This window comes from Loxodonta africana, chromosome 3 (assembly GCF_030014295.1).
Source record: "Loxodonta africana isolate mLoxAfr1 chromosome 3, mLoxAfr1.hap2, whole genome shotgun sequence".
Classification (NCBI taxonomy): domain Eukaryota; kingdom Metazoa; phylum Chordata; class Mammalia; order Proboscidea; family Elephantidae; genus Loxodonta; species Loxodonta africana.
In genome coordinates, this window is record NC_087344.1 from 138,346,866 (window position 1) to 138,372,599 (window position 25,734).

General features: G+C 37.3%; 1 protein-coding gene across 1 annotated transcript in view; it reads left to right on the top strand.

Annotated features, from left to right (window-relative positions):
* The window catches only part of DPYD (dihydropyrimidine dehydrogenase), a 972,677-nt gene that overhangs the window by 318,177 nt on the left and 628,766 nt on the right, over nucleotides 1-25,734 (top strand). The window lies entirely within an intron of this gene.

Genomic DNA, 25,734 nt, shown 5'->3' on the forward strand with positions numbered 1-25,734 from the left:
AAACCAAATCTGTTGCCGTCAAGTTGATTCCAACTCGTAGCAACCCTACAGGACAGAGTACAATTGCTCCATAGAGTTCCCAAGGAGCAGCTGGTGGATTCCAACTGCCGACCTTTTGTTTAGCAGCCAAGCTATATATATAAAAAAAAATAGTCAAGGTAAAAGATAATAAAAATCTGATTTGGTAGTAGCAGCAGGAATGATGATGTGAAGATGAATAAACAGAAGGGGCAGAGGTGAATTAGCAATAATTGGCAAGATACCAGATATATAAATTGTGAAAAAATAGAGGCTATTCTGAGGTCAGATGACTTCTGGTTTTGATAAATCCTTATTGGGGAACCTTTTGGTTATAATTGACAGTTAAATAGCAGCCCTGGTAGTACAGTGGTTAGGTGTTTGGCTGCTATCCAAAAAGTACGTGGCTCTAACCCACCAGCCGCTCTGTGGGAGGAAGATATGACAGTCAGCTTCTGTAAAGATTACAACCTAGAAAACCCTATGAGGCAGATCTACTCTGTCCAGTATAGTCACTATGAGTAGAAATTGACTCAACGGGAGCGGATTTGTTAGTTTTTTTTTTTTTATTTGGCAGTTAAATGACTTCAATATTTTATTAAGAAAAACTAAGTATAGAATAATTTTGTGTATTGTCACTGTTGGAAGAAGTTACATAATTATATGCAGATACTATTTAGATTGAGTATGGTCTGATAATAAGTTTAAGTAGTTTCGGATAATCTTTCTTTGGTTTATTCAGAGCGATTATCAAGATATAGCATAGTTGGATGAAATTATACTCAGTGTGGTTACACATGTAATGTGTAAATTTCCTCTTCAAAAACATATTATCTAATTTTAGTAAAAATCCATCGCTAAATAAGTACATACATATTAGAACAGAAGCTCAATGTTGTACTTTTTTGTTGTTTTCGTCATGGTATTCCAGAGATTTTGCCTCTCATTTCTCATCAGATAAATATTTGGACTCTGAACCTACCAAAAAACAAAACAAAACAAAAACAAAATCCACTGTTGTCAAGTCAGTTCCAACTCATGGCAACCCTGTAGGACACAGTAGAACTGCCCCATTGGGTTCCAAGGCTGTAAAATATTTATGGAAGCAGATTACCACATCTTTCTCCTGCAGAGCAGCTGTGGATTTAAACCACTGACCTCTTGGTTGACAGCAGGGTGCTTTAACCACTGCACCACCAGGGCTCCCTTCTGTACCTACAAAGCCCACCAAACATAATATTTACTTAGAACAAAATGTATAACCTCATGTTAAAAAAAAAAAAAAAAATGTATGGAACTTAATATTTTTTATTTTTGAAAGGGCACCACAATTGTTTAAATTTATCTTTTCTGGTAAGTTTGTTCACATATTCCTCAATGTAAACAGTAACAATATCAAAAACATTCAAATCTCATGTTTTCAGTAAAATCAGAAATAATAACTGGTATAATCCAAAGTAATTTAGGATTTGTCAAGAGTTGCTGAAATCAGACAAAAGCTGTTGAATATAAAGTGAAAATAAGTGTAACAGAGTCTTGGGGAAGCTCAGAAGTGGCAGATCTCAGAATGCACTACCCTTGCTCTTCTTTGCATTAATGATTGTGGGGCCTTTGCTGAGCAATGCTGATAGAAAAAAGAAAAAAAAAAAAATTCTGTACTTGATCCTGTTCAGAAAAACAGAGTATGCATAGCTACATGAGGAATTTGAAATAATAAACCATATCTTTAGGAGACAGTCTGATTGGCAATAAAAAGAACGTTTGGATTCGGTATCTTGGAAGGCTATCTTACCTTTCTACTCCTCACTACAATGGCATCTGCAAGAATATTCTACAAATAAATATTTTTTTAAGGTGGCTTATTGTCAAGTAATGAAGTATTGCTATAAAAAATATTTAAAAAAATTGTGGGAAAAGACAGCTAAATTTACCAATAGGTTATGGGCACTCATCAGAAATGCACTGCAATTGAGCATATAAAAAAATAATGAAAAAGCATTTTGTCATTTATTTATAACAAGAAAAACTTAAAAATGCATCATCACTATGAGTAAAAACCTAAAAACCACAAAGCATAAATGTCAGAACTAAGAGAAAATAGGAGGAAATGGAAAATGAATTGGCAGAACACAATAAAGATGTAGATAAAAATAATATAAGCACTGAAATAAAGGCAACTTGGAAGGAGCATAAGAATGAATAGAAGTTGCATAATCCTGTAATGAACATTTAAGGTGAAAGGAGAAAAGTGGAGGAAAAAAAATGATACAGATAACAAATATTCAAAAAGATAGAGGGAGAAAATAATAACTATGGGAAATGGTCAATGAAGATCCAACATACACATTATTGGAGTCCTTCAGAAAGAAAGCTCTCCTTCACCAATGGAACAGAACATTTGAAACTATAAATTGGGAAAACTTTTTCTGAAATAAAGGAGATTTGAAATTATATTCTTGTAGGATGTGCCAGAAAAATCTGACCTGAAATACTCAAGATGTAAAAAATATCCTAGGAAAATTATTGGATTTAAAAAAATTGGGGAGCATTTAATGAAAAGTATTAGGCCATATTTAAGAGAAAAAAATATTAGACTAGCTTGAGATTTCTCTACAGCATCATTGTAGAACAGATGGCAGTAATGCAACAGCTACAAGATAGTCAAAGACAAACATAAAAACCAAAACAAACCCATTGCTGTTGAGGTGATTCTGACTCATAGCAACCCTATGAGACAGAATAGAACTGCCCAATAGTTTCCAGGGAGCACCTGGTGGATTTGAACTGCCAACCTTTTAGTTAGCAGCTGCAGCTCTTAACCACTGTGCCACCAGGATTTCCAGTCAAAGACAGCATGACCTAAATATTTTATATTCTGCAAAACTTTCTTTCAAGTGGAAAGTCTGCAAACAAGCAATTTAGAACATGTAAGAATTCAGGAAGAATTGTTCCCAGGATATCTTTATTTTATTTCTTTTTTTCTTCCTTATTGTGATTTAGATGAAGTTTTACAGAACAAATCAATTTCTCATTAAACAGTTAACACACATATTGTTTTGTGACATTGGTTGCCAACCCCGTGACTTACCAACACCCTCCCCTTCTTGACCTCGAGTTCTCCATTATCAGCTTTCTTGCCCCCACCTGCCTTCTCTTCCTTTCCCCTGGGCTGGGTGTGCCCCTTTAGTCTCCTTTTGTTTTATGTGCCTGTCTAATCTTTTGGCTGAAGGGTGAACCTCAGGAGTGAGTTCATTACTGAGTTGTGTGTCTGGGGGCCATACTCTTGGGGTTTCTTCAGTCTCTGTCAGACCAGTAAGCCTCGTCTTTTTTTGTGTATGTGAGTTAGAATATTGTTCTACATTTTTGTCCAGCTCTTTTGGGGACTGTCTTATTGTGATCCCTGTCAGAGCAGTCCGTGGTGGTGGCTGGGCACTATCTAGTTGCTCTGGACTCCGTCTGAGTAAGGCTGTGGTAGTTGTTTTCCATTAGTCCTTTGGACTAATCTTTCCCTTGCGTTTTTGGTTTTCTTCATTCCCCCTTGCTCCAGATGGGGTGAGATTAATGGAGTACCTTAGATGGCCATGCATAAGCTCGTAAGACCCCAGATGCTACTCACCAGAGTAGGATGTAGAACATTTTCTTTACAAACTGTTATTTCAATTGAGCTGTATGTCCACCAAGACCATGATTTCCAGCCCTCAGCCCAGTAGTTCAGTCCCTCCAGGAATTTGGATGTGTCTGTGAAACCTCCATGACCTTGCCTTGGTCAAGTTGTACTGCCTTTGCCAGTATTGCCCTCTACCAAAGCTACCACTTATCTATTGTCTAGTTAGTATTTTTCCTTCCCTGCCCTTTCTGTCCCTGGTAACCATCAAAGATTTTTTTTTTTTTTTTTTTTTTCTGGGTGTAAACCTTTTCAAGAGTTTTTATAATAGTGGCCTCATACAATATTTGTCCTTTCGTGATTGACTTATTTCCTTCAGGCTAGTGCCCTCTAGATTCATCCATGTTGTGAGATGTTTCACAACTTCATTGTTCTTTATTGTTGTGTAGTATTCCATTGTGTGCATGTACCATGGTTTGTTTATCCATTCATCTATTGATGGGCATTTAGGTAGTTTCCATCTTTTTGCTATTGTGAACAGTGCTGCAATGAACATGGATGTGCATATATCTATTCACATGACGGCTCTTATTTCTCTAGGATATAATTCTAGGGGTGGGGTCCTTGGATCATATGGTACTTCTATTTCTAGCTTTTTAAGGAAGTGCCATATCATTTTCCATAATAGTTGTACCATTTTACATTCCCACCAGCAATGCGTAAGAATTCCAATCTCTCCGCAGCATCTCCAGCATTTCTTTTCAGTTTTTTTTGATTCATGCCCCTAGTGTTGGGGTGAGATGGTATCTCGTTGTGGTTTTGACTTGCATTTCTCTAATGGCTAGTGATTTTGAGCATTTCCTCATGTGACTGTTAGCTGCCTGAATGTCTTCTTTGATGAAGTGCCTAGAACATCTTTCTTGATGAGCTTATTAGAAAACAAACTTCGGTCTATCAGAGAAAATGCTAGAGATTGAGGCAAAAGGACTATCGGTGAGCACTAAATATGTATCATTGAAGAATTAAGTCTAAAATGAATGTGGCAGTTATATGGTGAGAGAACAAAATGTATATGATACATTCTTTGATAATACTTATAATAAATTGTAAAATAACAGAAATGGGGAGAAGTGTATAATAACATGGAGTGCTGAAGTTCAATTATTGCTTTATCTTTAATACCTAGGAGTACATTAAAAACTGAACAAATAATATAAGTATAAGCATATTTAACAGTTTAATGATAAAAGATAAGAAACAAAATTATATTGACTAAATATCAGTAGTGGAGAATGGGAGTTGGAGGGCAGAATTGTATCTTATCTTTTTAAAATAATACTAAAAAAAAAAAATCCCGAAAATCAAACCCATTGCCATCAAATCGATTCTGACTCAGCGACCTTAAACACCAGCATAGAACTGCCTCTACAGGATTTCCAAGGAGCAGCTGGGGCATTTGAACTGCCCACCTTTTGGTTGCAACCAAGCTCTTAACCACTGCACCACCAGGGATCCCAATACAAAGAAGGCCACTTTGTAATACTAAAGCCTGAAAATCACAATGAAAATATACTAGTCATGAAAATCTATGCACCAATACCAGCAGATTTTACAAAACCGTAATTACAGTAGCTTCTAAGAAAAATAGGCATAAACAGACATGCTACTAGTAGGAAACTTCATTCACCACTCTCAATCAATGCAATGAAATTAACAAAGAGTAGGAGTCAGAAGACCTAAATAACATAATCATTAATGAATTGCTCAAACATATAAACAAAAAATTGTACACTGAAAATCAAGGAATATACCCTCCTTTTAAGCACTCATAAAATGTTAGAAATGACTATGGAACTACAAAGAAAAAACCAGTATATTTTCAAAAATAGCTGTAATACTGATTATATTGCAACATTATATTGAATCTGATTCACTGATCATAATAAAGTAAAATAAACGATGAGGTCAGCATTATAGATTGAATTGTGTCCCTCAAACATGTGTTGTAAAGCCTAATCCATATACCTGTGGATGTAACCCATTTGAGAATAGGGTTTTTCTCTGCCATGTTAATGAGGCCGTATGTATGTAGGGTTTCTCTTAAACCAATCACTTTTGAGATATAAAAGAGTAGATTAGGCACAGAAGAAGGCAGACGGGGAAGATCGACGCTATCTGAAGTCCAGGTAGGCAGACCAGTCTATAAGCCCAGGAATCCCAAGGATGGCTGGCTAGACAAGCTCAGACAAGGCTTTTCCTCCAGAGAGAACAGAAAGCCCTCCCTAGAGCCAGTACCTTGAATTAGGACTTAGAGCCTCCTAAACCGTGAGAAATAATTTTGTGTTCATTAAAGCCACCCACTTGTGGTATTTTTGTTACAGCAGCTCAAAGATACTGATACAGTCTGTAAACAAAAAACACCCCAAATTGAGAAATATAGGGGAGAGAGTTCCTTTAAACCACTTATAGATCTTAGAGAAAATACAACTTAAATAACAGCATCCTCAAAAAAGTTAACGAAAACTTTATATGTAATTTTTTATTACATAATTATATTGCAAAAATTATATATATGTGTATATATGTAAATAAGAACAAAAAATATTTAAAATTCTAATTCAGAAAGTTAGAATAAAAACAATAAAATCAGACAAAAGAGGAAAAAAGTAAGACAAACCCAGAAATTAATGAGTTAGAAAACAAGAAAGCAGAACTAGTAAGTAAATCTAATAGCTTGTTCTTTGGATGTGAAAAACAAATAGTTAACCTAATTAGGAAAATTGGGGAAAAAAATGAGAAAGCATAACTATTACAAATAACTATGAATAATGGGAGAAATTAAATGAATCATAAAATATTCTTTATAAAATTAAGGCAAATAAATTAGAAATGGATAATTATTTAGGAAAAAAAAAGTTTGCTACACTTAACAAAGGGAGAATCTTAAAAGAGGAAACAGAAAAACATGTCACAGAGTTTTACTCTCAAAAGTCTGAGGCCCAGAAATTTTTATAGGAAAGCAAATAATTCCAATGAGACTTAAAGCGCTGGTAAAATAAGAAAAAATTACTAAAGTTTTTCTTATAAAGTATTCATAACTTTTATGTCTGAATTTGACAAAATTTACATATCTCCCCCAAAATGAAAAAAAAAAAGACCAATCTCACCAATCTCTCTTAGTCGTACTAATATAAGAATCTTGAATAAAATTTTAGCAAGTAGACTCCAACAACACATTAAAATAATAATATACAGAAAAAGTGAGGTTTATTATAGAATATAAGGATGGTTCAACATTAGGAGGTCTATTGATATATTAGTGAGTCCTAGGAAATTTTGATAATTTCTAAAGATGTTGGAAATTCAGTTGACAAAATTCAATAGTTGTTCCTGATTTTAAAAAAAAGATATAAGTAGGATTGGATGGATACATTCTTAACATAAAATATATTTATCCTAACCCCAAATCTAACATTTAATGGAGACAGAGTATCCTCATTCACAGTAAAATCAGGACTCAAACAAAGATCTGTAATCACCATCATTATTTAATATTTATTGGGTGCAAAGAAAGAAATTAGAGATATAAGGATTGTATTGGTTGAGGAAAAAATATATAATTTGCAGATGAATACCAAAGAGATAAACTGATAAACTTCCACAAAAAATAAAAACAATTCAGTGAAATTGGAATTCAAAACTAGTCTACAGAGATTAGGTTGAATAATTCCCCCCCGTCCCCAAATTCATGTCCATTCACAACTTCAGACTATAACCTTATTTGAAATAGGGTCTTGGCAAATGTGATTAGTTGAGTTCCTACTGGATTAGGGTAGGCCTTAAAACCAGTGACAGCTCTGCTTGTAAAAAGGCCATGTGAAGACAGACACACAGGGAAGAATACCATGTAAAGATGGAGGCAGAGATTGAAGTGATACAGCTACAAGTTAAGAACTCCAAGGATTGCCCGGAGCCACCACAAGCTAGGAACGGGCAAGGAAGAATCCTCTTCTGGAAATTCAAAAGGAGCATGGCCCTGCTGATACCTGGATTTCAGTCTTTCAGCCTTTAGAACTGCAAGAGGGTAAATATCTATGTTTTTAACCCACTCAGTTTGTCTTGGTTAGTTAAGACAGCCCTAAGCAACTCATACAGAGATCAATAGCTTTTATTAATACAAACGATAATCCATTAGAAGACATAGTGGAAGAAAAGACCATATTTGTAACAACAAAAGCTAAAGTACATTGGAATAAACCTAACATGTCATTAAGCCTCATCAATTAAAATAATATGGTATTAGATCGTGAAAAGACAGATCACCAGAACAGATCAGACAATCCTTAAATAGACACAAAAGCCTACAGGAACTTAATATATGTAAAATGTGGCGTTCTTAATCAGTGTGGAAAAGATGACTTGTTCATTACTTGATAACAATATAACTGGGGTACCCTCTGTCGTAAGGCCGGATCCATGCTTCACATTATGCACTACTGTTGTTGGGTGCCTTCAAGTCAATCCTGACTCACAGTGACCCTACAGGACAGAGTAGAAGTGCCCTATAGGGTTTCGTAGGCTAAAATCTTGACAGGAAGAGATTTTTTTCCACCAGGTCTTTTTACCCACAAAGCAGCCAGCAGGTTCGAACCGCTGACCTTTTGGTTAGCAGCTGAGCGCTTAACCACTGTGCCACATATGCGCCTCATATTATGCACTATGTAAGGTAAAATAGAAGATTTCCCAGAAAAGGAAATATAAAAATGATCCTTAAAGAGTTGAAAAGATACTAAACTTCACTCATAATAAAAGAAATGCAAATTAACATTCCACTGAGGTACCATTTTATCTATCAGTCTGGCAGATTGTTGATGAGACTGTAAGGAAACAGACACTCTAATACAATGCTTTTGTTAAACCATCAATTCCACTTCTGGGAAATTATTTTACAGATTTGAACACATAGGAAATGAGGTTTCTACAAGTTTATTAACTGCAGTATTGGTTGTAGTAGCAAAGTAATAGAAACCTAAATGTCCACCAAGAGATACTAGGTAGTAACTAATACATAAATTATGGTTTATTCATACAGTAGAATACTATGAAGTGTTAAAAAAAAAAAAAAAATGAAGGAGATTTTTAGGTACCAATGGGGAAATATCTCTGAGGTGAATTAGAAAATTGAAAAAGTTGGTTTAAAACAGCGTATGTGGTCATATGTGTAAAAAGGAAATATGAAGACAGAAGTAGGAATAGACTCATATTTACTTGTGTATGCATAAAAATTTATATAAACAAAACTGTATAAAAAATTTAAAAGAGTGGAGACAACAGTGAGGGAAGACTTTACAATATAACTTTCTATATTTTATCTTTGAACTATGAGAAAGTACTACATATTGTAAAATGTAATTTTAAAATATTGCCCTTAAAAACATTGTAAGATTCATTTTCTAGTGTATTACTGTTGTTGTTGTTAGTAGCTGTCAAGTCGTTTCCAACTCACAATGACCCTGTGTACAACAGAACGAAACATTGCCCAGTCCTGTGTCACCCTCACAATCTTTACTAAGTTTTTAACTCATTATTGTGGACACTGTGTCAATCCATCTCCTTGAGGGTCTTCCTCTATGTCGATGACCCTCTTCTTTACCAAGCATGATGTCCTTCTCCAGGCACTGGTGCCTGCTGATAACATGTCCAAAGTACGTGAGAGGAAGTCTCACCGTCCATACTTCTAAGGAGCACTCTGGCCATACTACTTCTTTCAAGACAGATTTGTTCATTCTTCTGACAGTCCATGGTGTAGTGTATTCAGTATTCTTTGCCGACACTGTAATTCAGAGACATCAATTCTTCTTCAGTCTTCCATATTCTAGTGTATTAAAAAATTAAATATGCACAGATATTTGCAAGATATAATAGCTGATAACTAAGGGTCCAAAAACAATGTGAAGAATTTTTAAGGTGACCTTTTAATAGTTATATAAAATCACAGATTTTAAAAGAAAATTCTTTGAGATAGAAGAAGTTGAAATTTTCTAGTACAAGTCTCTCATTTTACAGACACGTAGGGGCTTAGTAAATACTACTCAAATATGTTTGCTTTTGTGTTCTCAGTGATAGGCTTCTTTGAAAAGAATCACTGCAGCTAGCTTAAGTAGAGATTGATTCACAATAAAGACGGAATGAAATATTGCCAGGTGTTGTGGGAAATGGAAAACTAGTAGAAGTAAAGTTCTTCATCCCTTGGTGGTCAAAAAATCTTTTGTATCTAGTTCGTCTCTTTTTGTTCCTGTCTCCATTACTTTGGTTTTTTCTGTAAACTTATGCGAGGTTATTGTACATGTCTCCAAATGTAGTCCTCAACCATACAGTGAATTTCAACCAAAAGGAACATTTGGTATATAGAGCTGTGAGTTCAAACTAAGCAGTACTGTATGTGTTTTATATTCCACCATTTGCCAGGCAGCAGTTATACCCTTCTTCCAAGAAAGACAGGGATGCTAGAACTCCCATTTCAAGAGAAAGAGGAAGAGTGTAGCATGAGTTTTATAATAAACATTTTAGACTAGAATGTCCATGTTGGGATCTGTCTCAGCTGAGCTTCCAAACTAAGACAGACTAGGAAGAAGGACCCAGCAACCTACTTCTGAAAAGAATTAGCCAGTGAAAACCTTATAAATAGCAGCGGAACACTGTCTGATATAGTGCAGGAAGATAAGCCCACTGGGTCGGCAGGCACTCAAAAGACAACTGGGGAAGAGCTGCCTCCTCAAAGTAGAGTTCACCTTAAATACATGGATGGAATCACACTTTCAGGACCTTCATTTGCTGATGTGGCATGACCCAAAATGAGAAGAAACAGCTGCAAACATCCATTATTAATCAGAACGTGGAATGTAAGAAGTATCAAAAAAAAAAAAAAAAAACCCAGTGCCGTCGAGTCGATTCTGACTTACAGCAACCCTATAGGACAGAGTAGAACTGCCCCATAGAGTTTCCAGGGAACGCCTGGTAGATTCGAACTGCCGTCCCTTTAGGTTAGCAGCTGTAGCACTTAACCACTACACCACCAGGGTTTCCGTACGAAGTATAAGTTTAGGAAAATTGCAAATCATCAACAATGAAATGGAACATATAAACATCAGTACTCTAGGTGTTAGTGAACTGAAGTGGACTGGTATTGGCCATTTTGAATTGGACAATCATATGGTCTACTATGCCAGGAATGATAACTTGAAGAGGAATGGTGTTGCATTCATAGTCAAAAAGAACATTTCAAGATCTATCCTGAAGTACTCCTACAAGGAAGACCAGTTAATACAATTGTTATTCAAATTTACACACCAGCCACTAAGGCCAAAGATGAAGGAATTGAAGATTTTCACCAACTTCTGCAGTCTGAAATTGATCGAACATGCAGTCAGGATGCATTGATAATTACTGGCGATTGGAGTGCAAAAGATGGAAACAAGAAGGATCGGTAGCTGGAAAATATCACCTTGGTGAAAGAAACGATACTGGAGATCGAAGGGTAGAATTCTGCAAGACCAATGACTTGTTCATTGCAAATACCTTTTTTCACCAACATAAATGGCGACCATACACATGGACCTCGCCAGATGAAATACACAGGAATCAAATCAACTACATTTGTGGAAAGAGACAATGGAAAAGCTCAATATCATCAGTCAGAACAAGTTCAGGGGCCAACTGTGGAATAGACCATTAATTTCTCATATGCAAGTTCAAGCTGAAACTGAAGAAGATTAGAACAAGTCCATAAGAGGCAAGGTATGACCTTGAGTATATCTTACCTGAATTTAGAGTCCATCTCAAAAACAGATTTGACACATTGAGCACTAATGACTGAAGACCAGACGAGTTTTGGAATGACGTCAAGGACATCATATGTGAAGAAAGCAAGAGGTCATTAAAAAGACAGGAAAGAAAGAAAAGATGCAAATGGATGTCAGAAGAGAATCTGAAACTTGGTCTTGAACGTCAAGCACCTAAAGCAAAAGGAAGAAATGATGAAGTAAAAGAACTGAACAGAAGATTTCAAAGGGCACAGTCAACACCCATGAAAGCAACAGTCAAGAAATCAAAAGACACAGTGCATTGGGCAAATCTGCTGCAAAGGACCTCTTTAAAGTGTTGAAATCAAAGATGTCACCTTGAAGACTAAGGCGTGCCTGACTCAAGCAATGGTATTTTTAATCTCATTATATGCATACTAAAACTGAACAATGAATAAGGAAGACCGAAGGAGAATTGAAGCCTTTAAATTGTGGTGTTGGCAAAGAATATTGAATATACCATGAACTGCCAAAATATTGAACAAATCTGTCTTGGAAGAAGTACAACCAGAATGCTCCTTATAAGCAAGGATGGCAAGACTGTGTCTTATATACTTTGGACATGTTGCCAGGAGGGATCAGTCCCTGGATAAGGACATTATGCTTGGTGAAGTAGAGGGACAGCCAAAAACAGGAATACCCTCAACAGGATGGATTGACACCGTGGCTGCAACAGTGGGCTCAAGCATAACAATTGTGAGCATGGCGTAGGACCAAGAAGTGTTTCGTGTGGTACATAGGGTCGCTATGAGTCAGAACTGACTTGATGCACCTAACAACAACATTTAGAGAGAGAGGATTCTTCAAGCCATGTCACTGTTCATTGCTATTGAGTTGATTCTGACTCACGGCAACCCCATACATGCAGTATAAAACTGCTCCACAGGGTTTGCAAGGCAGTGACCTTTCAGAAGATCACCAGTCCTGTCTCCCGAGGTGCCTCTCGATGTATGAGAACCACCGATGTTTTGGCTAGTAGTCAAAGTTTAACTGTTGTGACATCTAGGAATGCCCCCTGAAAATCATAGCAGACGACTGTAAGCAATTTATTTTAAGTAAATTTCTGATCTTAGAGCCTCAAGCAGCAGGGTCAGATATGAGTCATGTTTTTGTTCTATCTCTGTATTGGCCTCTGTGACTTTTCAATAAAAGTGACTATCTTATTTACCCAGGGAAAATTTCCATGATGTATGACCTGTGTAAAGGAGCAGAAACCTCATGGCTGTGAAAATTGTGGCAAATGCACGTTTGCCCTAAGTTTTTCACACGTGCCAGGGAACCCCTCACACTGTTAGGTCATGGTATGGTTATGGCACTGCTCCAATTACAGATGCAGAAAATCCTCTAATAAATAAATACCTAAATAAAAGTGTTTCTGCAAGAAGCTAAACGCAATAAAAAAAATCTGAAATGTGACAAGTGGACTTGGAACATGCTCTAGTTTCTCCTTAGGAATGTTTTCAAAAAGCAAGTCAGAGAACTTTATATTCTGCAGTTTAATATATAAGTTAACTTCATTTGTTACATGTTTAAATAATTTTTATGAGTTGTCAGTTATATATGCAGACTAGGTAGGTCGGTAGATACATAGATGGGTGGATGGATGGATTGGATGGTTGGATGGATGGATGGATGGATGGATGGATGGATGGATGGGTGGGTGGGTGGGTGGGTGGGTGAATGGATGGATGGATGGATGGTTGGATGGACGGACGGACGGATGGATGGATTCTCTGATGACTAACTTTGAGTTGCTTTTATTTTGATAGTTAACTCCTTTTTTATAATGTGGTAAAAATACAGTTTTCCCCATTTGTTTCAATTAAGTTGAGTAGAATAAGGGACAGCTTTCACATGACTGGCACGGTAGTTAAGAGCTCAGCTGCTAACCAGAAGGTCGGCAGTTCAAATCCACCAGCCACACCTTGGAAACCTTATAAGGCATTTCTACTCTGTCCAGCAGGTTCGCTATAAGTCGGAATTGACTCAATGGCAATGGGTTTGGTTTGTTTTTGTCGGTTGACATTACTGTTGACCTTACCAGTGTCACTCAAAAACCATGTTGACTTGAATAGGAAGAATAGGAATGTGATGCATCCTATATTGATGCATGTGTATATTTGAGGATCTAACGTGGTCATCCTCTTTTAAATGGATCATAAACCTACGGTAGGCATCTTAATTATTCTTAATGAGATAATTAGAATCAATGTTATATCTGAAAATCTTATTTCTTTGATAACTAATGTTAGAGATTGAATTGTGGCCCCCAAAATATGTGTTATAAATCCTAACCCCAGTACCTGTGGTTATAATCCCATTTGGGAATGAGTTTTCTTTGTTATGATAATGAGGTAATACTAGTGTAGGTTGTGTCCTAAGTCTTTCTCCGTTGAGATATAAAAGAGCAGAAGAAGCAAGCAAGCGCAAACGGAGGGAAAGATACACATTGCATGATCGCCAAGAAACTAGGAATAGAAGCTGGAAAGAGGCAAGGATCTTTCTCCAGAGCCAACAGAAAGAGAAAGCCTTCCCCTAGAGCTGGCACCCTGAATTTGGACTTCTAGCCTCCTGAACTGTGAGAAAATAAATTTCTGTTTGTGAAAGCCACACACTTGTGGTGTTTCTCTTATCGCAGCTCTAGATAACTAAGACACCCACCAACTATATGGAATTAAATGCCTACACTCAACACACACATATAAGCTAAAGGACATGACTTCACAGATTATTTGTAAGACTGATTTTTTTTTTTTTTTTTAGCTTTTCGTACTTTAGATGGTTTATAGAACCAGCTAGTTTCTCATTAAACAGTTAGGACACATATTGTTTTATGACATTGGTTAACAACCTCACATGTCAACACTCTGCCTTCTCGACCTTAGGTTCCCTATTACTAGCTTTCCTGCCCCCTCCTGCCTTCTAATCTTTGCCCCTGTGCTGATGTGCCCCTTTAGTCTCCTTTTGTTTTATGGGCCTGTCTAATCTTTGGCGGAAGGGTGAACTTTGGGAGTGACTTCATTACTAAGCTAAAAGCATGTCTGAAGGCCATACTCTTGGGGTTTCTCCAGTCTCTGTCAGGCCAGCAAGTCTGGTCTTTCTTTTTGAGTTAGAATTTTGTTCTACATTTTTCTCCAGCTCTGTCCGGGACCCTATATTGTGATCTCTGTCAGAGCAGTCAGTGGTGGTAGCTGGGCACCATCTAGTTTACTGGACTAAGTGTAGTGGAGGCTGTGGTAGATGTGGTCCATTAGTCCTTTGGACTAATCTTTTCCTCGTATCTTTAGTTTTCTTCATTCTCCCTTGCTCTGGAGGGGGTGAGACCAGTGAAGTATCTTAAATGGCCACTCACAGGTTTTAAGACCCCAGACCCTACTCACCAAAGTAGAATGTAGAACATTTTCTTTATAAACTATGTTATTCCAGTTGAGCTAGATGTTCCCTGAGACCATGGTCCCCTTAGCCCTCAGCGCAGCAGTTGGGCCCCTCATGGGGTTTAGATGTGCCCATGGAGCTTCCATGACCTTGCCTTGGGCAAGTTGTGCTGGCTTCCCCAGTATTGTGTACTGTCTTACCCTTCACCAAAGTCACCACTTATCTATTGCCTATTGAGTGTTTTTCCATCCCCACCTCTTATTTTTAACGAAACCATTGATTATAACAATACCATTGATTATTTGATATTGCACATCATTTTAATAAGCATTAGAAAGGGAGATTTTTTTAACACTTGCAGAAAATCCAACTGTTTCTTTTCTGCAGTTTTCAAAATGCACAATGGTTGGAATTTCTATTTTCTAAAATTTGTGTTATAAATAAGAAAGTGGGATGTGATGAAGCAACAAAACTTAAAATAGCAATTAATAGTGAGTGAAGTACAGGAATTTTCTTTAGTGTTTGAGCCTTGGGGTAGTAGATACCAGAAGGAAATAGAAACTTATTTTTCAATTCAGTACACATATGCACTTATTTTACAATAATGGCATTATCAATAAAGTATAAGGAATAAGCATTTAAGTTTTTGTATGTACCAGTTATAGATAATGCCTTTTAAGTCATTGTAGCAGTCTTAAAAATATGAAGACTTATTGTCATTTTATAAATGGAGAGATCAAGGTGAAATTATTTAACAACCTTATTTAAATCACACAATTAGTAAAGGGGAAGAGATGGTCCATCATAAGCCAATGTCCACATTCTTTCTGCCTCATCTGCTTCCTGCAAACATATTTTGTGTTACTACAGTGGCACTTGGGTAACACAATCCAGGAACTGTTCTCTGGAGAAGAATATGCTTAAAGGTTCAAGAGTATGTTTTGACCCCATTATGATATCATCTTCTAATATGAAGGTTTTTCCTCATACAGTATTAGGAAATTTAAACTTAATTCTTGAATTTTCTTAGCAATTTAGCCCATGTCATCAATAATAAAGACTTGATAAGCTTGTGGATGGCCTTGTATTGGAAGTCAGCTTCTCTCAGATGACTTAGCAATCTTCTGAAAGTTCCCGTGCCTACAAAAACATCTGTCTTACTCTGTGGTAGGCATAGCTTCCTATGCCACAGTTTTCTATGAAAGAAGAATAGGTGTATAATTGAAAGTCCCCTCTCTTCCCCAAATCCTGACATACTGGACTGGAAGTCAGTGGAAGGTATGTGCATTTTATAACAGTTATTCATGTGATTCCTATCCGTAACCCTGTGCCTTCCAGCTGAAAACTACTGTTTCTAGACTTGAATTCCAAAGAAGAGCAAGCAGCACTTTTCTTTGGAACACCATTAATTCTCAGTGTTAAACGAGTTACAAGTGCTTAGAGTAAGCACCCACCTAAGGGTTATGAGTCATGAAGTGAGTTCAGAGAGCTGATGCTGGGCACTTAAAAAGTGTTGCATTTACGAGTACATTACACATAAAGGGGAACTTGTTAGCAGAGCCACTTAATTTTCCTTTTCTATACTCCATGCTCCCAGAATGATCCTTTTCATAGATATTCACAAAATCCATCAGTGATTTTAGTGTGTCCTTAAAATGTTGAATAGAATATAAAGCAGAAATATATACAGAAGTAACAAGAACATTAATTGCAAAACATAGTACCCAAAACCAACCCAGTGCCTTCGAGTCGAATAGCGGTTACCTTTCTTAAAACATCTTTTGACTACCCCACCATTATAGAATGTCATCGTTCTTCATGGATCCAAGTCCCAGATACTCTTCTTGTTGGCTTGCTCTTCCCTTACCTTTTCTCTTTTTTCCTGACCTTTATTTTTTATTTTTATCTCAGATCCCAAATAAAATCCTTTCCTAGTCTTAGGCAAAGTTCTTTGCCTTTTTTTCTGGGAACTTGCCAACCTCAGGACACTTTGTGTGAACAGTGCTGGCATTGTGCATCCTGGTAGGTCTACCATCCGTGCCATGGGCCTTCTTACTGACCCTTATTAGGTGTGTTAAGACGTTTTACAGGAGATATAATGCCCTTACCAAGAGGTGTTCTCATGCCTCTTGTTAAGATAATTAACCAGTTACCAGTTTCTGTCTAGTCTCTTCTGACTCATAGTTGCCCTAGATGTGTCAGAGTAGAACTGAGCTCCATAGGCTTTTCCACAGCTGATTTTTCAGAAGCAGTCTTCCAAGCTTTTGTTCCCATGTACTTCTGGTGGAATCAAACCGCCAACACTTTGGTTAGCACCCCCCAGGAGTAAGAAAATACTACTTGTTATACAAGTCATAGAGTTGAGACTTTACTGGGAAGTCTTTGTGTAGAAAAATAGCATTAGAAAAACAGTGTTAACTTATTTGAGAGCTGTTGAGATGCTGAATTAGAGCAAGCAGAAGTTTGTGGATGGTGGTAATAATAATGATAACGGTATGTGTTTTCACATGTCTGTGTCCCCCTGAAAATAATTAATGTTAATAAGTAATCCTAAAAGTATTATTGTCAGCTACTAAGAATCTTAGCTAATTTACATAAATTGTCACATAGTTCCATATGGTAAGTTTTTTAAATCTGTGGTTGATTTATAGGGAACATGCAATCGAAAAGGTCTGGCCAAGGTCTCACAGTTGTACTTGGTAAAATCAAGATTCATCCCAGGTCTATATGACTCTCATCCATGCCAGGATTGAAGGAAAGGCAAATAGAAAAAAGAGATGAAGGTAATCCATGTTTTGACTCAACTGATATTATGAGTTTGATTGGTTGGAGTAAGGACATGGAAATAGAGCAAGCCAAGGATGATGCTAAGGGAGTGTGTCTTACTGCTGTATTTTTATTTTTGCTGTTGTTGTTGTTTTGTTTTGTTTTTTGACAGAAAACGGTGATGGTCAGATGAAAAACTAATTTGTAGGAAAGATAGCAATTTCAACTTTATGTATGATGAGTTGAGCTAATTGTAAACAGTATCTTTCCATTCTAAATACAATTTGTCACAGATTTTTTAGTGAATCCTATTTATACAGTATAGATGCTGATGATGCTTAAGTTTTAGCAGACACATCCCTTGCCCCTGAGGAATTCCAGGCCAGTTGAGTAAAGACGATATCCATATATTTAATAGCTAGAAAATAATTTCAAGGCAATTTGTAAACAAATTCATTGTTTGGGTAAGAATCCTGGTAGTCTTAAACTGGAGTTGCTAAGTTCTTTACCCAGAATCCCTTAGAGGAACTGAAGAAGTGATAAGAAGTATTACTGCCTTGCACCCCAGCAGCTTCACCCTGGCCACCTCTAGGCCTCCAGTGTGCAGATATCCTACCCTAAGGAGGGGAAACTAACCAAGGAAGAGTTCCATGTGTCACACAGACAGACCCTGGAAGCAGCCTCAGGCCCTTTTGGGCAGGAAACTCCACAGCACTAAATGGAAGGAGGAAACCCTTGTGGTGTTGTGGTTAAGTGCTATGGCTGCTGACCAAAAGGTCGGCAGTTAGAATCCACCAGGTGGTCCTTGGAAACCCTGTGGGGCAGTTCTGCTCTGCCCTATAGAGTTGCTATGAATTGGAATTGACTCTACAGCAATGGATTTTTTGGTTTTAAATGGAAGGAATGAACTTATGGGCTCAAAGTAGTCACATATCCTTACCCCTTACTGCAATTCTTTACTCAGTGGGGGATAGCCAAAGAAGATCCAGAGCTGCGTCTTCTGAAGGCCAGAGTTTTCTGAAGTCTAGATCCAGGGACCCAGGTAGCTTGGCTATAAGAGTGGTACCACTCTAGCTTCTCACCTCTGAGACATCACTTTCCTCAGTGGCAACTCTTCTTGTGCTTTGTGTCTCTTAACTTTTTTGAACACTCCATCTAAGTAAGGAGAGCTTGGACTGAACACACTTTGCCTTTGTTTGTTTGCATTTTAAGCCCTTTATCTCTAGCTATAGATCGAAAGGCTTTGTCTGCAGTTAAAGGAATTGTAACTAGATGGATGAGATTAGTTTTGGTCCTCAGGGGTTTCTTTTTGTCCCTAATATTCTGCTATTGTCAGTTGTACTATGCGCAGGCAGGAATAGGCTTTGTTTTGACAATATTCTATAAGCCTTGTGGAGACAAGAGTGCCTATTGTGGCTAGCAGTGGTAAATACTGTAACATGCACATCTACTGCTTTTTCAAATAGTGCTTCTCTGAGTATCTTTCCATTTCATCCTATGGAACTTCTAATAGTCATCAGGTGTAATCTTTCATATCTTCTACCTAATTGTTCGTGATTTTTATCTCTGCTCCATGGTCTGCCTTCTGGATAAATTCTGTAGTATCATCTTTAATTACCTCTTTGATATCTCCAGAGTAAGAATTATCTTTTCAGCTATTTTTAATTTTTCTATTTCCATTGTTTTCTTCAAATTTATTTGTATCTAATTTTCTTCTTTTTGTGTAATAATTTGATGCTTTTTAAAAAGAAATACCAGTGCTTCATTTTCCGTTTTGAGCATCTGAGACGTGCTTATGTTTTGTGAATTCAGGACTCACATATTTATTTAGTTGATTTTCTTTGCATTTAAATTCTTTACATGACTAGTTTTTCAAGCTTATTTTGTGTTTACTTTTCTCTCTCTTCCCATCTGTAGTCTCACCTCCCTCTTTAGTGGTTTTGCAGTTTCTCCACCTGGTTCTCCAGGCCTCTAGTCCTGAATCAGGTTTTAATAATGTGTTTGGGACTTCTTCCTGCTGTGATTTTTGGTGGCTCATGTATTGGTTTGATAATAGTAAAGATAGGCTGTGTCTAAGCCTTCCTAGCCATTCTAGACCCACATTTTTAAATAAAATCATAACTCCAATCAGTGCGTTGGTAAATTTTTGTCACTTTTCTCCAGAAGGTTACTCCTGTCCTAAATGTAGGCTTACTATCAGTCCCCTTTTAATTACAGGCCCTTCAGTATTGCCCTCTACTTTACATTTCTATCTGGTTTTGGTCCAAGTTTACCTTATCTTGGAGCCTGGCTATATCTTTTTGGTTTTCTTTTTTCCTCAAGGAGATGGGTTGGCACAGTCAGTGGCTGCGGCAACGAGCTCATACATAGCTAAGGTTTTAAGGATGGCACGGGACCATCAGTGTTTTGTTCCATTGTACATAGGATCGCTATGAGTCAGCCGACTCAATGGCACCTTACAAGTCAATCAAAAGCACGTAATCAGCAAGAAAACAATAGAAGTTTGTGTGGCTCGAGCTAATTTAGTAGAGTTAAAAAAGAATACCTCACCATTTGGAATTAGAGTTGCTTGTGCTTTTGAAACCTGGAAAGTTTTCAGGGATATTTTTCTTAGTAATGTCCATGTTTTCTATATCCTTAGGCCAAGCTAAGATTAACCAACAACTGCAGAAATGTTGACTTCTCTGAAACAATTGTGTGCATTTGCACCTTAAAAAAATAGCCGAGTCATAAACCTTAGGATATAGTTTACACAAATGAAAGCGATGAAGCCTGTGAGTATATTAGAAATGCTGAGACCACCGTTTTGAGTAATGGCAGTGAACGTACCACTCAGTATCTGTATCAGTGGAATTTTTAAAAGTCCCAAGCAGGACTGGGAACACTATTTGACCTAAAAGCTTTCTACTGAGAATCAAAACATCAAGCATCATTGGTGAACAGCAATGTCCATGTATCATTAATATTCCAAGATAGACTTTTTTTTTTTTTTTACAAGTTGTGTGCTTTAGAATATTTCGTGAACCTTGTTCATGTCCAGTTTTGGCCAACTTTGGAAATATATCCGTAGAGTGTGACTAATTATCTTTACAAGTATTTATCATTAACTAAACTTTTTTAAACCTTACAGGAGACAGCAAGATTGTTTACTTAAGCGGTATAATTCTGGGGCTGGTAGATAGCTCTAGAACACAAGATTACATTGCCAGGATGGCACTATTTATTAAGCTATGATAACGCTAATGTTCCTCTTTGATGTATAGCATGTGCGACTTCAGCTGAACTTGTAGAGAGCCTTAAGGATGTTTCACTGAACATTTAGTATGGCAGCCAGCCAGAATACATTTAGCCTAAGCCCAGATGACGGGCTAGTAATGAGGTAGTTATTGATGACCATGGCTTCCTTATGAAAACCTGCTTGATATGCTGGGGGGGAAATGCATTGCCAGCTCTTTTCATTTCACTTCCTTTTATGTTAGTTATTTTTACTGTGGAAGAAGTTACATTGGCTTGTGCTTATGCACTCTTGGCGTCACTTTTAGATTACAATCGAGCGGTGGTATGGAATTTTAGAAGTCCAGCCTTATGGCTATATTTATGTATAATTCAAATCTCAGTTTCAAAGAGGCCTTTAAAAATCATTTTAAAAACCTTTAACTGTGTTATCCATAAACTCTAATATTTTTATTATGCATTGTTCTAATATTATGGTTTCTCTGCTTTCTTTACCCCTCCCCACCTTGGTATAATAAAGTTCCCCCTACAAGTTCCTCTTCCCACCCCCCCAACTTTAAACAACAGGTATTTGTCCAAAATTGCTAAATGCATTTCCAGAAAATTCTATTTTCAACTCTCCTTACATTTTAGTCATGTGTATGTGTCTTTTTTTCTGAATAAAACAGAGACAATTTATTAATTCATATCTATTTTTATTTACGGAACACCTTTGACTTAGTTCTAAATGTAACATTTCTCTGAAGCACCTTTTCGTGTATGTGTGTGTATGTCCATCTCTTTATAGCATCATGCATTTGCTCCCTTATTCTTTGTCAACATATAAATCATTTATCAGATTGGTTTCACGTAAGTGCTTATGATTGCAAAATGCCACTTGCTAGAATGACCGCTTTGGTTGCGTGCTGACCTGGGACAATGTGGAGCAAGGCCCAAGGCTGACATTTCACCCTTAATAAATCTTGCTTGTTGAAATGCCATCAACAAATGGAGTTTGCTGAGATTGACAAAAGAAAATAAAGTATTCTTTAAGGCAACTGGATCGTGGCCGGCTGGGCTTTCAATTTTGTCAACCAGAAGAGGTTTATATCATTTTGTGCCTTGCAGCCATCACTCTTTTGAGCTTAGAGTGACCAAACAGAATGCCCAGATCTCCTGATCCCAATCCCATCATTGGGGCAGTTCAGACAATGACAGTTTGAAGTGATTGGGAAATCCTGCTGGAACCCCCATGACCCATGTTAGGTGTGGTATCAGCAAAACTCAACACTAGTAAGCTTGCTCCCAGAAGCCTGTTACATATTTACTTTTTTTTTTTTTTCTTTCTATTTCAACTACCTCCATTTCATCAGTTATTTAAGTTATTAGAGAACCCAGGATGAAACAAATTGATACAAGAGGAATATTAGTGTCCCATTGAGGTTTAGCTTATTTTTTGAAGCCTTTGATACTTCCTATTGACAGGCGCTGTAAAGGGCAGGAAGTTGTATTACCCACTGTAATCCTTTGGTCTGCTTCCCCTCAAAAAATAGTAGCAAAATCAGTGTTGTACCAAAGTGGAAGCCTTATACCTTCCTATTATAGAACTTATCTTTTATTAATAAGTTGCTTACCACTATTACCACCAAACCACACTTTCTTATTGGAGATAAAGAAACTTATTATTTACTGGGAAAAGTTTCTGGTAGCAAAAACTTGACCTGAAATGAATTATTTACAAGTTTAGAAGAAAGACTTGCTAAGTCAATGCTACAGCTGAGAAATAAGCCAACACTTTCTCCAAAACAGCTTGAAGCTGACAAAACACTAAGCTCCAAGGTCCTAGAGAAGCAGCAGTTCAGGGTCTTGTTAGCTTCAAGCTGCAGGAGAGACAACACTGGCAGAATGCTCAAAGGAAAGAACAAGCCCCCCAAGAGGAAGATGTGAAGGGAGCTAGAAATAGAATGACTGAGAAGCCATGGAGATGGTGAGGCATATAAAGTACTTAAAGGAATTTAGGAAGTAACAAAAACAAGGAGGGAAAATGGAAAATGAAATCAAACAAGTGTACAGAAAACTTAACAGAACAAAATATGAAAAAAATTGTGAAGTAACAACATTATATTTGTGTTACATTTATATAGTACTCTGTAGCATATTTGCATTATTTTATTACTTTCTCACAGCCCTGCAGTATAGATTTTGTTGCCCCCATTTTATATGCAAATAATAAAATTAAAATATTTGAGTAGATCACAGTGTTTTCTAGTTCCTAATTTCAAAAACCCATTCAAAGAACTCGCTGACTATGTTCGTACAGGACAAAGGTGTTAACATGTTACATAAATTTTTGTCCTTAAGGGAAGTGGGGCTCCATTTTACACAGCATTATCAGTTAAGGCCTGAGGAGAGTTATTTGAGTAATTGAAATTATGTTAGGGCGTCAGCCATGCGGAGATCTGGCTTACCCCATTTGATAAAATATGATTGTATCAAACCAAGTAAGAGGGTAGTAGGAGATGACAGTGGAGAGGCAAAGTTCAAAGAAATACGGTAATGCCTCTGTGGCAACTTTCAAGTAATGAATGATACCCTCTGAGTTCCCCAGGTCCCTGGTTCCTTGTCTGGGATCTCTCTGAGGCACATAGGAACCAACCTCTCATTCAAAGTGTTAATGTATTCGATACACCCACCCAGTGCTTGATAACACACATGTTATTTGCTTTCTCTGTCTCACTTCTCCATTCCACAACAGGTTTTTTTTTTCCTGGGATCATCTCCCAAATAAACTACTTACACTAAATTTCCTGCCTCAGGCACTGCTTCTGGAATAACCAAGTGGTAAGAAGTTGTCAGATTCAGTTTGTAATTTAAAGGCAGGCCTGATAGGTTTTACTGATAGATTAAATACGAGGTGGGAGGAAGAAAATGAAGAAATCAAAGATATTAGTGATTTGCTTTTTTTTTTTTTAAAGAAAAAAGGAATTGTAATAACATCTGATATCTGTGAGAACTTACTAATTGCTTGGCACTCCTCTAAGCCTATTATAGGTGATAAATAAGTTATCCCTGTTGTTGTTAGGTGCCTTCAAGGCCCTTCTGATTCACAGTGACCCTATCTACAACAGAAGGAAACACTGCCCCGTCCTACACCACCCTAACAATTGTTGCTATATTTGAGCCCCTTGTTGCAACCACTGCATCAATCTGTCTCATTGAGGGTCTTGCTCTTTTTCACTGAAACTCTGTTTTACCAAGCATAATGTCCATTTCCAGGAACTGGTCCCTCCTAATAACATGTCTGAAGTATGTGAGACGAAGTCTCGCCATCCTTGCTTCTAAGGGGCATTCTGGCTGTACTTCTTGCAAGACAGATTTGTTCATTCTTCTGGCAGTCCATGGTATATTCAATATTCTTCATCAACACTGTAATTCAGAGGCATCAGTTCTTTTTTGACCTTCTTTATTCATTGTCCAGCTTTCACATGCATGTGAGACAATTGAAAATACCATGGCTTGGGCTAGCTGCACCTTGGTCCTCAAAGTGAAATCTTTGCTTTTTAACACTTTGAAGAGGTCTTTTGCAGCAGATTTATCCAATGCAATATGTCCTTTGATTTCTTGACATCTGCTTCTGTGGGTGTTGATTGTGTTATCCCTAAATCCCTGATGTTGTGATTCCCAGTTGAAAATTCATCCCACATCCTTCAGTTAGCATATAGAGAGGCTGCGATTTGAACCCAGGTGTCTAGTTTGAAAGTTTGAGCGTGTAACCATTACACTATTTCACACATGCAGTACATGGGCCATAAAAGAACATAGTCATACATTAGTATTTACTAGTTCTACTTGCATATAATGAAGTGGTAGCCCTAAATGTTTCTTCTCACCATTTTCTTTTGCACGCATGTACGCATAAATGTATAGAGCATTTTGTAAATCTAAGTAGGCTTTAAGGAGTCCTGCTGGCACAGTGGTTAACTGCTCAGCTAACAGAAAGGTTGGCAGTTCCAACCCACCAGATGGTCCACAGGGGAAAGATGTGGCAGCCTGTTTTCTCCAAGGCTGGTTTTACACTTATTATGAGGCAGTTCTAGTCTGTCCTATAGGGTTGCTATGAGTTGTAATTAGCTTGCAGCAATGGGTTTGGTTTTTTTGGTAAGTAGGATTTGGTTGTCATTTCACAAATCATGGCTTCTCTTATCTCATAGAAATTATGAAGAGGCATTATTATTATCATTATTGTTATTATTGGCAAGATTTCCAAGTGGTACTGAACTTCCATAATTAGTAACTGGTTTTTTGATACAATTGTTTGAGAAGATTACTGTTTGCTTGATTACAGGACCTGAAACAGCAGGCAAAACATACATAATGCCAAAGGCATCTTCTCTTATTACTAGCCGATTTAACAAATGACAGTTTAACTGTTAATATTTTAAATATTTTCTCTTTGTCATAAACAATAAGAGAATCACTGTGCAAAATTGGTGGTATTTAAGGAAGGATATATATTGTCCAAAGTTTCAGTTGCTTTGAAATCAAGGTGTAGGAAGGAATGATGAGGGCACACAGGGGGTGAGCTAAATGAGAACGTGGAACTGGGTTCTTAAAGCAAAAAAATTCACCTGGATTTAGAGTATAGATTGAGGATATTGCAGAGCTGGGGGATTAGGATGAGTAAACCCAGTAAGCTAATGGGGATTTGGTCCATGGAAGTGGTCAAGGTTTTAAAGACAAGCAGCGGTAGTACTAGTAATGTCAGACGGCAATCTGTTGACAATACTCAATTTTTCTAGGTCATCTAAGCTTGAGATATATTTCACTTAGAGAGAATAAGCATTCTTCAGAGCAGTACTTTCTATCAAAATCAGGGTGAAGATTGGAGGAGCTTCC